The 15,887-nt window shown below is 39.8% G+C and overlaps 1 protein-coding gene and 1 pseudogene across 1 annotated transcript in view; one reads left to right on the top strand and one right to left on the bottom strand.

The window, feature by feature from the left end:
* The window catches only part of Cog5 (component of oligomeric golgi complex 5), a 300,848-nt gene that overhangs the window by 173,921 nt on the left and 111,040 nt on the right, over positions 1 to 15,887 (top strand). The gene's annotated exons all lie outside the window — the stretch shown is intronic.
* On the bottom strand, positions 13,059 to 13,190 carry LOC127688273 (uncharacterized; annotated as a pseudogene).

The following is a 15,887-nucleotide window of genomic DNA, read 5'->3' as shown; positions in this document are numbered from 1 at the left end:
CTAGCCCCCATTTGTTAAAAATGCTGCCTTTGTTCCACTAGATGTTTTTAGCTCCTTTGTCTAATTAATATCAAGTGACCATACGTGTGTGGGTTCTTTTCTGGGTCTTCAATTCTATCCCATTGATCCTCCTCTCTGTCTGCATACAAATACCAAACAGTTTTTATCACTATTGCTCTGTAGTAGAGCTTGAGGTCAGGGATGGTGATTCCCCCAGAAGATCTTTTGTTATGGAGAATAGTTTTTGCTATCCTGGGATTTTTTGTTATTCCAGATGAATTTGAGAATTGCTCTTTCTAGATCTATGAAGAATTGATTTGGAATTTTGATGGGGATTGCATTGAATCTGTAGATTGCTTTCGGCAAGATAGCCATTTTTACTATATTGATCCTGCCAATTCATGAATATGGGAGATCTTTCCACCTTATGAGACTTTCTTCGATTTCTTTCTTTAGAGGCTTAAATTTCTTGTAGTATAGACCCTTCACTTGCTTCGTCAGGGTCATACCTAGGTATGAAATATTATTTGGGACTATTGTGAAGGCTGTCATTTCCCTAATTTCTTTCTCGTCTTGTTTATCCTTTGAGTAGAGGAAGGCTACTGATTTGCTTGAGTTGATTTTATATCCAGCCACTTTGCTGAAGTTGTTTATCAGCTTTAGGACTTCTCTAGTGGAAGTCTTGGGGTCGCTTAAGTATACTATCCCATCATCTGCAAATAGTGATAGTTTGACTTCTTCCTTTCCAATTTGTATACCTTTGATCTCTTTTTGCTGCCTGATTGCTCTGGCTAGGACTTCAAGTACTATATTGAATAGATAGGGAGGGAGTGGGCAGCCTTGTCTGGTCCCTTTTTTTAGTGGGATTACCTCAATTTTCTCTCCATTTAGTTTTTTGTTGGCTACCGGTTTGCAGTATATTGCTTTCACTATGTTCAGGTATGGGCCTTGGATTCCTGATCTCTCCAAGACTTTTATCATGAAGTGATACTGAATTTTGTCAAAAGCCTTTTCAGCATCTAATTAAATGAGCATGTGAGTTTTTTCCTTTAGTTTGTTTATGTAGTGAATTACATTGACAGATTTCCGTATATTGAACCATCCCTGCATCCCTGGGATGAAGCCTACCTGATCGTGGTGAATTATAGTTCTGATGCCTTCTTGGATTTGGTTGGCCGGGATTTTGTTCAGTATTTTTGCATCAATGTTCATGAGGGAGATTGGTTTGAAGTTCACCTTCCTTGTTTGGTCTTTGTTTGGTTTAGGTATAAGTGTGATTATGGCTTCATAGAATGAGTTGGATAGTGTTCCTTGAGTTTCTATTTCGTGGAAAAGTTTGAAGAGTATTGGTATTAACTCTTCTTTGAAGATCTGATAGAATTCCCTGCTAAACCCATCTAGTCCTGGCCTTTTTTTTTTTGAAGGGAGACTATTAATGACTGCTTCTATTTTCTCAGGGCTTATGGGACTATTTAGATGTTTTATCTTATCCTGTTTTAACATTGGCACCTGGTATGTATCTAGAAATTTATCCATTTCATTTAGGTTTTCAAACTTTGTTGAGTATAAACTCTTGTAGTAGGATCTGATGATGTTTTGGATTTCCACAATTTCTGTTGTTATATCTCCCCTTTCATTTCTGATTTTTATTAATTTGGATACTGTCTCCATTCCCCCTGGTTAGTCTGGCTAAGGGTTTATCTATCTTGTTGATTTTTTTCAGAGAACCAGCTCCTTGTTTTGTTGATTCTTTGTATAGCTCTTTTTGTTTCTGCTTAGTTGATTTCGGCTGTAAGTTTGATTATTTCCTGCTGTCTACTCCTCTTGGGGGTATTTGCTTCCTTCTGTTCTAGAACCTTCAAGTGCAGTGTCAAGCTGTTAGTGTAAGCTCTTTCTATTCTCTTTTGGGAGGTACTCCCAAAAGAGTTTTCCTCTTAGCAGTGCTTTCATTGTGTCCCATAAATTTTGCTAAGATGTATCTTCATTTTCATTGAATTCTCAAAAGTCTTTAATTTCTTTCTTTATTTCTTCCTTGACCAAGCTATCATTGAAAAGAACATTGTTCAAAGTCCACGTGTGTGTGTTTTCTTTCTTTTTTTAAAAAATTTTTATTAATTCTTTTATTTATTTATTTATTTATTTAATCTGATATATTTTTTATTTACATTTCAAATGATTTCCCCTTTCCTGGCTCCCCACTCCCTGAAAGTCCCATAAGCCCTCTTCCCTCTCCCTGTTCCCCCATCCACTCCTTCCCACTTCCCTGTTCTGGTATTGCCCTATCCTGCTGCACTGAGCCTTTCCAGAACCAGGGGCCACTCCTCCATTCCTCTTGGACATCATTTAATATATAGATTATGACTTGGGTATTCCAAGTTTCTAGGCTAATATCCGCTTATCAGTAAGTGCATACCATGACTGATATTTTGAGACTGGGTTACCTCATTTAGTATGATGTACTCCAGCTCCATCCATTTGTCTAAGAATTTCATGAATTTATTGTTTCTAATGGCTAAATAGTACTCCATTGTGTATATATATATCACAGTTTTTGTATCCATTCCTCCTTTGAGGGACACCTGGGTTCTTTCCAGCTTCTGGCTATTATAAATAGGGCTGCTATGAACATAGTGGAGCATGTATCCTTATTACATGTTGGGGAATCCTCTGGGTATATGCCCAGGAGTGGTATAGCAGGGTCCTCCAGAAGTGACGAGTCCAGTTTTCTGAGGAACACCCAGACTGATTTCCAGAGTGGTTGTACCAATTTGCAACCCAACCAGCAGTGGAGGAGTGTTCCTCTTTCTCCACATCCTTGCCAGCCCCTGTTTTCTCCTGAGTTTTTGATCTTAGCCATTCTGACTGGTATAAGGTGAAATCTCAGGGTTGTTTTGATTTGCACTTCCCTAATGACTAATGAGGTTGAACATTTTTTAAGATGCTTCTCAGCCATCCAGAGTTCTTCAGGTGAGAATTCTTTGTTTAGACCTGTACCCCATTTTTAATAGGATTATTTGGTTTTCTGGGGTCTAACTTCTTGAGTTCTTTGTATATATTTGATATTAGCCCTCTGTCAGATGTAGGGCTGATGAAGATCTTTTCCCAATTTGTTGGTTGCCGTTTTGTCCTATTGACTATGTCCTTTGCCTTACAGAACCTTTTTAATTTTATGAGGTCCCATTTGTCAATTCTTGATCTTAGAGCATAAGCTATTGGTGTTCTGTTCAGTAACTTTTCCCCTGTGCCTATGTCCTCAAGGGTCTTTCCCAGTTTCTTTTCTGTTAGTTTCAGTGTGTCTGGTTTTATGTGGAGGTCCTTGATCCACTTGGAGTTGAGCTTAGTACAAGGAGATAAAGATGGATCATTTCTAGATCTTCAATCCTATTCCATTGTTCTGCCTGCCTGTCACTGTACCAATACCATGCAGTTTTTAACACTATTGTTCTGTAGTATTGCTTGAAGTCTGGGATACTGATTCCCCCAGAATTTTTTTCGTTGTTTAGAATAGTTTTAGCTATCCTGGGTTTTTTGTTATTCCAGATGAATTTGAGAATTGCTCTTTCTAACTCTATGAAGAACCGAGTTGGGATTTTGATGGGTATTGCAGTGAATTTATATATTGCTTTTGGCAAGATGGCCATTTTAACTGTATTAATCCTGCCAATCCACGAGCATGGCAGATTTTTCCATTTTCTGGGGTCTTCTTCCATTTCCTTCTTCAGAGACTTGAAGTTCTTGTCATACAGATCTTTCCCTTGTTTGGTCAGAGTCACACCAAGGTACTTTATAGTTGTGGCTATTGTGAACGGTGTCATTTCCCTAATTTCTTTTTCAGCCTGCTTATGCTTTGAGTATAGGAAGGCTACTGATTTGCTTGAGTTGATTTTATAACCTGCCACTTTGCTGAAGTTGTTTATCAGCTGAAGGAGTTCTCTGGTGGAATTTTTTGGTTCACTTAAGTATACTATCATATCATCTGCAAAAAGTGATAGTTTGACTTCTTCCTTTCTAATCTGTATCCCTTTGACCTCCTTATGTTGTCTAATTGCCCTAGCTAGTACCTCAAGTACAATATTGAAAAGATATGGAGAGAGGGGACAGCCTTGTCTAGTCCCTGATTTTAGTTGGATTGCTTCAAGTTTCTCTCCATTTAGTTTGATGTTGGCTACTGGCTTGCTGTATATTGCTTTTACTATGTTTAGGTATGGACCTTGAATTCCTGTTCTTTCCAAGACTTTAAGCATGGAAGGATGCTGAATTTTATCAAATGCTTTTTCAGCATCCAGTGAAATGACCATGTGGTTTTTTTCTTTGAGTTTGTTTATGTAGTGGATTGCATTGATGGATTTCCGTATATTGAACCATCCCTGCATCCCGGGGATGAAGCCTACTTGATCATGGTGAATGATTGTTTTGATGTGGTGTTGAATTCGGTTGGCAAGAATTGAATTGAGTATTTTTGCATTGTTGTTCATAAGGGAAATTGGTCTGACGTTCTCTTTCTTTGTTGGATCTTTGTGTGATTTTGGTATCAGCATAATTGTGGCTTCATAGAAGGAGTTGGGTAGTGTTCCTTCTGTTTCTATTTTGTGGAATAGTTTGGTCTTCTTTGAAGGTCTGATAGAATTCTGCACTGAAACCATCTGGTCCTGTGCTTTTATCTATCTATCTATCTATTTATCTATCTATCTATCTATTTGGTTGGAAGACTTTCTATGATCTCTTCTATTTCTTAGGCGTTATGGGACTATTTAGGTGATCTATTTGGTCCTGATTTAATTTTGGTGTTTGGTATCTGTCTAGGAAATTGTCCATTTCCTCCAGATTCTCCAGTTGTGTTGAAGTATAGTCTTTTGTAGTAGGATCTGATGATTTTTTGAATTTCCCCAGTTCCTGTTGTTATAGCTCCCATTTCATTTCTAATTTTGTTAATTTGGATACTTTCTCTGTGCCCTTTGGTTAGTCTGGCTAAGGGTTTATCTATCTTGTTGATTTTCTCAAAGAACAAGCTCCTGGTTTTGTTGATTCTTTGTATGGTTCTCTTTGTTTCCACTTGATTGATTTCATTCCTGGGTTTGATGATTTCCTGTCTTCTACTCCTCCTGGATGAATTAGCTTCTTTTTGTTCCAGGGCTTTCAGGTGTGCCGTTAAGCTGCTAGTGTATGCTCTCTCCTGTTTCTATTTGAAGGCACTCAGGGCTATGAGTTTTCTTCTTAGCACTGCTTTCATTGTGTCCCATAGATTTAGCTATGTTGTGCCTTCATTTTCATTAAATTCTAAAAAGTCTCTGATTTCTTTCCTTATTTCTTCTTTGGCCAAGGTATCATTGAGTAGAGTATTGTTCAGCCTCCATGTGTTTGTGGACTTTCTGTTGTTTTTGTTGCTATTGAAGACCACTTTTACTCCATAGTGATCTGATAGGCATGGGGCTAGTTCAGTCTTCTTATATTTGTTGAGGTTTGTCTTGTGACCAATTATATGGCCGATTTCAGAGAAGGTACCATGAGGTGCTGAGAAAAAGGTATATTCTTTTGCTTTAGGATGTGCTTTGATGGAATGTTCTATAAATATCTGTTAAATCCAATTGGTCCAAAGCTTCAATTAGTCCCTGGGACATTTCCATGGGAGCCTTAGTAAAGTTTCTTTTACGAATGAGGGTGCCCTTGCATTTGGAACATAGATGTTCAGAATTGAGAGTTCTTCTTGGTGGATTTTTCCTTTGACCAGCAAGAAGTGTCCTTCCGTGTCTCTTTTCATGACTTTAGGTTGAAAGTCAATTTTATCTGATATTAGAATGGCTACTCCAGCTAGTTTCCTGAGATCATTTGCTTGTAAAATTGTCTTCCAGCCTTTTACTCTAAGGTAGTCTTTGTCTTTGACACTGAGGTGTGTTTTCTGTATGCAGCAAAATGTAGGGTCCTGTTTCCTTATCCAGTCTGTTAGTCTATGTCTTTTTATTGGGGAATTGAGTCTATTGATGTTAAGACATATTAAGGAATAGGAATAGTGATTATTACTTTCTGTCATTTTTGATGTTATTTTATATTGAGTGGTTATCTTCTTTTGGGTTTGATGAAAGAAGGTTACTATCTTGCTTTTTCCAGAGTATAGTTTCCCTCCTCGTATTGGTGTTTTCTCCCTATTATCCTTTGTAGGACTGGGTTTGTGGACAGATAATGTGTACATTTGGTTTTAACATGGAATATCTTGGTTTCTCCATCTATGGTGATTGAGTTTTGCTAGGTATAGTAGTCTTGGCTGACATTTGTGTTCTCTTAGAGTCTGAGATCTGCCCAGGATCTTCTAGCTTTCATGGTCTCTGGTGAGAAGTCTGGTGTAATTCTGATAGGTCTTCCTTTATGTTACTTGGCCTTTTTCTCTTGCTGCCTTTAATATTCTTTCTTTGTTTAGTACATTTGGAGTTTTGATTATTATGTGATGGGAGGTATTTCTGTTCTGGGCCAGTCTGTTTGGAGTTCTGTAGGCTTCTTGTATATTCATGGGCATTTCTCTCTTTAGGTTAGGGAAGTTTTCTTCCATAATTTTGTTGAAGATATTTTCTGGCCCTTTCAGTTGTAGATCTTCACTCTCATCTATACCTATAATCCTTAGGTTTGGCTTTCTCATTGTGTCCTGGATTTCCTGGATGTTGTGGGTTACAAGCTTTTTTGCATTTTGCATTTTCTTTAACTGTTGAGTCAATAGTTTCTATGGTATCTTTGGCATCTGAGATTCTTTCTTATATTTCTTGTATTCTGTTGTTGATCTTTGCATCTATGGCCCCTAATTTCTTCCCAAGGTTTTCTATCTCCAAAGTTGTCTCCCTTTGTGATTTCTTGTTTCTACTTATGTTTTTAGACCCAGGATGGTTTTGCTCAGTTCCTTTATTTGTTTGTTTGTGTTTTCCTTTAATTCTTTAAGAGATTTTTGTGTTTCCTCTTTCATGACTTCTGCCTGTTGACTCAATTTCTCCTTCATTTCTTTAAGTGATTTTTGTGTTTCCTCTTTATTGGCTTCTATCTGTTGACCCATATTCTCCTTAATTTCTTTAAGTGTTTTTGTGTTTCCATTGTAAGGGCTTCTAACTTATTCGTGTTTCCCTCTATTTCTTTAAGAGATTCATTTATGTCCTTTTTGTGTTCCTCTAGCAACATCATGACCAGTGATCTTAAATCCAAATCTTGTTTTTCTGGTATGTTGGGGTATCCAGGACTTGCAGATGTTGGAGAATTGGGTTCAGATGCTGCCATATTGCCTAGATTTCTGTTAGTAACGTTCGTATGTTTGCCTTTTGCCATCTTGTTATCTCTGGCATTAGTTGGTCTTGTTGTCACTGGCTGGTTTGAATCTCCTGTGAGCCTGTAAGGGTATTTCAGCACCTCTGGATTACTGGGTTTCCCGTGGTACAGATTACAGATTGCACCCTCCTCTTGGGTGCCCTTGGAACCCTAGTGTGACATGCCCCAAGTTGTCTCTGTGAACCTGGTGTTGCCCGTTTGCTCCTTCACGGTGTGATGATGGTGGATGCTGCGGGGACCTTTTCCGAGTGCTGATCCCTCTGCAGGGCAAAAGATCCCCCAACCGGGTTGGTGCACAAATGGCTCACCTAGCTGCCCAGGCCCTGAGTTCAGGTAAAAGCCTGACAGGCTTAGGCCTGAGTGGATGTTTGCCTTGGGATATGTCTGCTAATTGGTTCTGTCAGGTAGCCAAGATGGTAAGGTGCGCCCCTGCACGAGCTGGGCAGTCTGCAGGGAAATGACCCCCAGACCGGGTTGGAGCACAGACAGCCCACCAAGCTGTGCAGGGCCTGTGTACAGGCAAAAGCCTGACAGGTTTAGACCCAAGTGATATTATCCTCGGGCTATGTCTGCTGGCTGGCTTTGTCTGTTAGATCACTCTGGTGTCTGGTAGCCAAGATGGCGGCGCACTTCTGCAAGTGCTGGACAGTCTGCAGGGCAAACGATCCCCGAGCTGCCCAGGACTTGGGTGCAGGCAAAATCCTGCCAGGCTTAGACCCAAGCAATGTTAGCCTCGGGCTATGTCTGCTAGCTGACTTTGTCTGTTAGATCTCTGTGGTGTCTGGTAGCCAATATGATGGCAGCACACCCCTGCAAGTGCTGGGCAGTCTTCAGGGCAAACGACCTCCTGGCCGGGTTGGCACACAGATGGCCCACTGAGCTTCCCAGGGCCTGGGTGCAGGCAAAAGTCTGCCAGGCTTAGACCCAAGTGATGTTAGCCTTGGACTATGTCTGTTAGCTGGCTTTGTCTGTTGGATCTCTCTGGCTTCTGGTAGCCAAGATGGTGCTGTGCGCCCCTCCAAGTGCTGGGCAGTCTTCAGGGCAAATGACCTCCTGGCCAGGTTGGCACAAGGATGGCCCACCAAGCTGCCCAGGTCCTGGGTGCAGGTAAAAGCCCACCAGGCTTAGACCCAAGCAGTGTTAGCCTCGGGCTATGTCTGTTAGTTGGCTTTGTCTGTTGGATCTCTCTGGCTTCTGGTAGCCAAGATGGTGGTATGCGTCCCTGAAAGTGCTGGGCAGTCTTCAGGGCAAACTACCTCCTGGCCGGGTTGTTATACAGATGGCCCACCGAGCTGCCCAGGGCCTGGGTGCAGGCAAAAGCCTGCCAGGCTTAGACCCAAGTGATGTTAGCCTCGAACTATGTCTGCATACCTGGCAGTGTCAGATCTCTCTTGCGTCCAGAAGCCAAGATGGCGGAGCACCTCTCATAATTGGCTGGCAGGAGGCAGAGGTCTAATCGGGCTTCAGTGGGGTAAAAAGTGCTGCAACTCCTCTGCACACAGCCCGGCTGGTTGTCGGTGGCCAGAGGTAGCGGGTGCAGAACCGGCTTGGTTCCACTGGTGGCGGCCCTCTCCACGGGAGAGGCACTGCTGCCACTGCCGCTGCTGCCTCGCGCCACTGCCGCCCTGATTGAGTGTGTGTGTTTTTCATTGCTTTTGTTTGAGCTTAAGGCCAGCCTTAGGCCGTAGTGATCTGATAAGATACATGAAATAATTTCAATATTTCTGTATCTGTTGAGGCCTGTTTTGTGTTATATGGTCAATTTTGGAGAAGATACCATGAGGTGCTGAGAAGAAGGTATATTCTTTTGCTTTAGGGTGGAATGTTCTATAAATATCTGTTAGATCTAGTTGGTCCATAACTTCAGTTAGTTTCACTGTATCTCTGTTTAGTTTCTGGTTCCATGATTTGTCCATTTTTGACAGTGGGGTGTTGAAGTCTCCCACTATTATTGTGTGGGGTGCAATGTGTGCTTTGAGCTTTAGTAAAGATTTGGTTTTTTTTTTATGAATGTGGGTGCCCTTGCATTCAGAGTGTAGATGTTCAGAATTGAGAGTTCCTTTTGGTTGACTTTTCCTTTGACCAGTATGAAGTGTCCCTCCTTATCTTTTTTGACAACTTCTGGTTGAAAGTCAATTTTATCCGATATAAGAATGGCCACTCCAGCTTGTTTCTTGGGACCATTTGCTTGGAAAATTGTTTTCCATCCTTTGACTCTTAAATAGTGCCTGTCTTTGTCACTGAGGTGGGTTTCTTGTATACAGCAAAACATTGGGTCCTGTTTACGTTTCCAGTCGATTAGTCTATGTCTTTTTATAGGAGAATTGAGACCATTGATATTAAGAGATATTAAGGAAAAGTGATTGTTGCTTACTGTTATCTTCTTAGTTAAAGGTGACATTCTGGTTGTGTAGCTATCTTCTGTTGGGTTTGATGAAAGATTACCTTATTGATTTTTCTACAGTGTGGTTCGCTGTCTTGTGTTGGTATTTTCCACCCATTTTCCTTTGCAGAGCTGGATTTGTGGAAAGATATTGTGTAAATTTGCTTTTGTCATGGAATGTCTTGTTTTCACCATCTATGGTAATTGAAAGTTTTGATGGGTATAGTAGTCTGGGCTGACATTTATGTTCTCTTAGGGTCTGTATGACATCTGCCCAGGCTCTTCTGGCTTTCATAGTCTCTGGTGAGAAGTCTTGTGTAATTCTGATAGGTCTGCCTTTATATGTTACTTGACCTTTTTCTCTCACTGCTTTCAATATTCTTTCTTTGTTTAGTGCATTTGGTGTTTTGACTACTATGTGATGGGAGGAATTTCTGTTCTGGTCCAATCTGTTTGGAGTTCTATAGTCTTCCTGTATGTTCATGGGCATCTCTTTCTTTAGGTTAGGGAAGTTTTCTTCTATAATTTTGTTGAAGATATTTATTGGGCCTTTAAGATGTAAATCCTTGCTTTCTTCTATTCCTATAATCCTTAAGTTTGGTCTTCTTATTGTGGCCTGGAGTTCCTGGATGTTTTGGGTTATAAGCTTTTTGCATTTTGCATTTTCTTTGACTGTTGAGTCAATGATTTCTATGGAATCTTCAGCGTCCAAGATTCTTTCTTCTATCTTTTGTATTCTCTTGTTGATGCTTGCATCTATGACTCCTGAATTCTTTCCAAGGTTTTTTATTTTCAGAGATATCTCCCTTTGTGATTTCTTTATTGATTCTATTTCCAGGTTTAGATTCTGTATAGTTTTGTTTGGTTCCTTCACTTGTTTGTTTGTTTTTTCCTGAAATTCTTTAAGGAATTTTTGTGTTTCCTCTTTAAGGGCTTCTACCTGTTGATCCATGTTCTCCTGTGGTTTTTTTAGGGATTTTTGTGATTCCTCTTTAGGGGTTTCTGCATGTTGACCTATGTTCTCCCATAATTCTCTATGGGATTTTTGTATTGCCTCTTTAAGGGCTTCAACCTGTTAACCCATATTCTCCCATATTTCTTTAAGAGCTTTTGTGTTTCCTCTTTAAGAGCTTCTACCTTTTGATCCATATTCTCTTGTCTTTCTTTAAGTGATTTTTGTGCTTATACCTGTTGACCCATGTTCTCTTGTATTTCTTTTAGGGAGTTATTTATGTCCTTCTTGAAGTCCTCCATCAGCGATATGAGATGTGATTTTAAATCTTGTTCTTGCTTTTCTGATGTGGAGAGGTATGCACGATTTGCTGTTGTGGGAGAGCTGGGTTCTGATAGTGCCATGTTGCCTTGGTTTCTTTTGGTAATGATCTTGCATTTGCCCTTGGCCATCTCGTTATCTCTGGTGGTAGCTGGTCTTGCTGTCTCTATCTTCTGTATCCTGCAGGCCTGTGTTTCTGTACTCCTGGGATTCTCTTTCTGTCCAATACCCTGCAAACAGCTGATTCTCCAGGACATATCAGGCGATGGAGTCTTCCCTGTGGCAGACTTGGCAAGGGTCGAATGCCCTGCTCCTGTAGGTTCTCTAATAGGCTGCTCCTGTTGGTTCTCTAGAGAGTATCAGGAAGTGGGGTCCTCTTTGTGCCAGATGTGGTGCAGGCCTGCCACATCTGACAGAAAGGGGCAGTGACAGGGGTGGAGGGAGGGGTAGAAGGGGCATAAGGGGAGTGGCGAACTGGAGGCTGCTGGGTAGTGAGTCCCAGAGCAGAGGAGCTCCAGGACTCTCTGTTGGGTGGTGATGCTTACCTAATATCCTGCTCCTGTCAGTTCTCTAGAGAGTATCAGGAAGTGGTGTCCTCTCTGTGCTAGATGTGGTGCAGGTCTCAAATGCTTGGTCTTTTAATGTTTCATAATTTAAATATGATAACCTCTGATTCTCTCAATTGATATTGTAGTGTATGATAAAGAAAATGAGTAAAGAAAATATATAAAATCTGCTAAATATATTTGAATATTTGTACAAACATATTTTTAACAAAATAGGACAGAAATACTCATGTTACTTATAATCCTTGTTACTGCAATTGGTCATCTGGCCTTAGCTAGTATTTTTAACTACCTTCCTCTTACCCATTCTGTATTCCCTTTATGTTTAACAATCACCTTAACAGACCTTTTGTTTTTTTCTTTTTCCTTGAAGAGTGACCCATAATTTTATTCCTTATGAGTCTGCCCCCTTTATTATTGTGGCTGGATTGTGTTGTAGTTTTCCTTAATTTACGGGACATGATAACACCAAACCTAAAGGATCTCTTATACTGCAGATCTACTGTTTCCTTCCTTCATTGTACAGAAGCAATTCAAATTCCCACAGCATTCTGGATTAGTTACTCCTCCCAACCCTGGTAATCCTTTCTTTGACCATTTTGTTTAAGGACATTAGAAGCTCAAATTAGCAAGTCTCAAGCTTCTGTTCAATGGAATGTTTGTTTTCCTCTGGCAGGAGGTCCCCCACCACCACCCAGAGCCCAAACTTCTGGACCAACAGAACTTAAGACTGTGGGGACAGGAAGTAAATATTGCCTTAGTTTGTCACTAGTGAGTGAAAGACAGCATTTCCTTTCCTCTCCTTAATTCCTGGATTGGTGAATCCCAGGTGTGAGAGAAACTACCATATAATGGACAGTGATTCACTTTCTGGAACACCTGCCCCAGTTCTTATGTCTATTGTCATGTAACTGGTACCATAACTGTGTTCAAGCAACCATTCCACCATTCTATTCGGCCAGCTCCTTCATAGAGGAGAACATAAGTCAGATCAGTAGAATCAATAATGAACATGGGCCCACTGTTGTACTTCTCTGACTATGAAATGAGTTCCTTGGTTAGAATAAATGCTGTGTAGTATACAGTGATAGTGAATAAGACATTCTGCAAGTCCACCAATGGTATTTGGGGGCTGAAACATTTTGTGCAGGATAGGCAAATTAACTTCTGTCTTATTTCTGTCTCCTGAGCCCCTCTGTTGTAGTTCCTAATATCTCTCATTTCTCAAGCCACATGAGGCACATGGGGAGTGCCTCATATACAGCAGTTACTGCCATCTCCATGTGGAGGTATCATTCAAATCAGTTTAGCTGGATCTTGCTTTTAAGCAAAAGGTTTATGTTTGTTTATTTTTACTAATAAGTATTTTATAAAATCATTTATATTTGTTGCTATAGATGAATTTCACTTTTGCGCCCCCCCCCCCCCCCCCCCCCGACTCTCTTTCTTTGTCTACCAACTGCTCCTTCTGGACTTCCTTTTTTTTTTTTTTTTTTTTTTTTGCACAGACTCCATCTTGCTGGTTCTTCCCAAATGTATCTTGCTATGATGTGTCATAAATATATTTTTTTCCTCTAGTCATTCCAACTTCTTTGGGAAAAGTTTTCAATTAGCAATAATCGTGCCTCAGATAAACCTCATTGGCTACGATACTGCCATGCACCAAGCTCATTCCAACTTCTTACATACTGCTCTTGCTACTCTTCTACTTTGTCCTTAGACAAGTCCTCCTATCTAGTTCCTAATTTATAGTATTGTTATGAATCAAACTTCTATATTACTATTAGATTGTTTTTCCTAAACTAAAATCTAGATCATGATAATATTTTCTTGTTAAATCTCTCTAGTGACTGGCCAGCACCTCATATAATGAGCAGTTGCCTCTTGATCTTACCCTTGCCTGTCTTACATCTTTACTTTCCTCTTTTCCAAATACATTCGCTCCTGCTTTTCCTGTCTGTCTCCTGTGTTGTGTGCTCTGCCTTTTCATATCTGAGTGGTGAATGCAGTCTTGCCTTTAGTTAAAAATCAAGAGATCTTGACTTTATAATGAAGAGAGTCCCATTGTTACCCTTGTATTGCACGAGTGGACCACAAATGTCAGAATGATGACTCATCTGCTCAGAGTAGAGCAAGTTTTTCTCACTTCAAGGTCTATAATTCACCATACTAAATGGAAGAATTATCCCTCATATTAATGCATAAGCAGGTTGCTTGAGATAACCTAAAAGCTTTTCCTGCATTAGTATTTACCAAGGAAGTAACTTTAGTTTGTCTAGAGCTTTAAGTTGTTTATTATTTAGTTTTTTAATTCCTGATGTTTAGAATTCTAAATCTTTTGAACGGTAGCTTTAGAAGATGGATATTTTTGCTTTTGAAAAGTGAGACACAAGATCATATAAAATTCAAACTCTTTGGGGGGACACTAAATGTGGCCTTTGATTGATTTAAAATCTGTTGTGCTCATTTCATGAAGGAAATGAAAGAAAAGAAAAAGATCACATATAACAACTCCAGAAAACAGAGGAGGGGAAGGGAGTCATAAAGGAGCATGATAAAAGCCCTGGCTGCCCCATGCCCAGCCTCCTCTGTAATGGATGGAATTTCTGTATTGTAGTTTAAGAACACATCATGATACATACAGAGAAATAAAGAGATGTGTGGTATAGAGTCAAAACTCTGTTCCAAAAACTTTCTCTTACTAAATCTGAGATGGGAAATGAAATAGACTTTTCCCAGAAAATATAATTAATTTATTAGTTAAGATATTAATTTTACTTACATTTTTTTCAGTTACAAAGTTACCAAATGTTGAAAATTCTTTATTATTCATTTTAATGTGTAAATTTTCCTTTTTTCATGACTTTTTTTCTGTATACTTTGTTTATATTCCAAATGATTTCCTCTTTCCTGGTTCCCCCCTCCCCATAAGTCCCATAAGCCCTCTTCCCTCTGCCCATTCCCTACCCCCCTCCCATTTCTCTGTCCTGGTAATCCCCTGCAATGCTGGATCTAGCCTTTCCAGAACCAGGGCCCTCTCCCTCCTTCTTCTTGGGAATCATTTGATCTGTTAATTGTGTCTTGGCTATTCAGATCTTCTGGGCTAATATCTACTTATCAGTGACTGCATTCAATGTGTGTTCTTTGGGATGATATTTTCCAGTTTCAACCATTTGCCTAAGAATTTCATGAATTCATTGTTTTTAATTGCCGAGTAGTATTCCATTGTATAAATATACCACATTTTCTGTATCCATTCCTCCATTGAGGGACATCTGGATTCTTTCCAGATTCTGGCTATTTATAAATAAGGCTGCTATGAGCATAGGGGAGCATGTGTCCTTATTACATGCTAGTAAATCCTCTGGGTATATGCCCAGGAGTGGTATAACAGGGTTCTCCGGAAGACCTAATACCAGTACTCTTTAAACTATTCCACAAAATAGAAACAGAAGGAACACTACCTAACTCGTTCTACAAAGCCACAATTATGCTGCTACCAAAACCACACAAAGATCCAACAAAGAAAGAGAACTTCAGACCAATTTCCCTAATGAATATCGATGCAAAAATACTCAATAAAATTCCTGCCTACTGAATCCAAGAACACATCAAAATGATCATTCACCATGATCAAGTAGGCTTCATCCCAGGGATGCAGGGATGGTTGAATATACAGAAATCCATCAATGCAATCCACTACATAAACAAACTCAAAGAAAGAAAACACATGCTCATTTCATTAGATGCTGAAAAATCTTTTGACAAAATTCAGCATCCTTCCATGCTTAAAGTCTTGGAAAGAACAGGAATTCAAGGCTCGTACCTAAACATAGTAAAAGCAATATACAGCAAACTGGTAGCCAACATCAAACTAAATGGACAGAAACTTGAAGCAATCCCACTAAAATCAGGGACTGGACAAGGCTGTCCCCTTTCTCCATATCTTTTCAATATTGTACTTGGAGTTCTAGCTAGAGCAATTAGACAACATAAGGAGGTCAAAGGGCTACAAGTTGGAAAGGAAGAAGTCAAACAATTACTTTTTGCAGATAATATGATAGTATACTTAAGGGACCCAAAAAACTCCACCAGAGAACTCCTTCAGCTGATAAACAACTTCAGCAAAGTGGCAGGTTATAAAATCAACTCAAGCAAATCAGTAGCCTTCCTATACTCAAAGGATAAGCAGGCTGAGAAAGAAATTAGAGAAATGACACCCTTCACGATAGCCACAAACAATATAAAGTATCTGGTGTGAGTCTAACCAAACAAGTGAAAGATCTATAGGACAGGAACTTCAGGTTTCTGAAGAAGGAAGTTGAAGACCTCAGAAAATGGAAAAATCGTTCATGCTCTTGGATTA

Source organism: Apodemus sylvaticus, chromosome 6 (genome assembly GCF_947179515.1).
Source record: "Apodemus sylvaticus chromosome 6, mApoSyl1.1, whole genome shotgun sequence".
Classification (NCBI taxonomy): domain Eukaryota; kingdom Metazoa; phylum Chordata; class Mammalia; order Rodentia; family Muridae; genus Apodemus; species Apodemus sylvaticus.
Note: the sequence above shows the minus strand (reverse complement) of the source record. Positions and strands in the feature narration are given on the sequence as shown.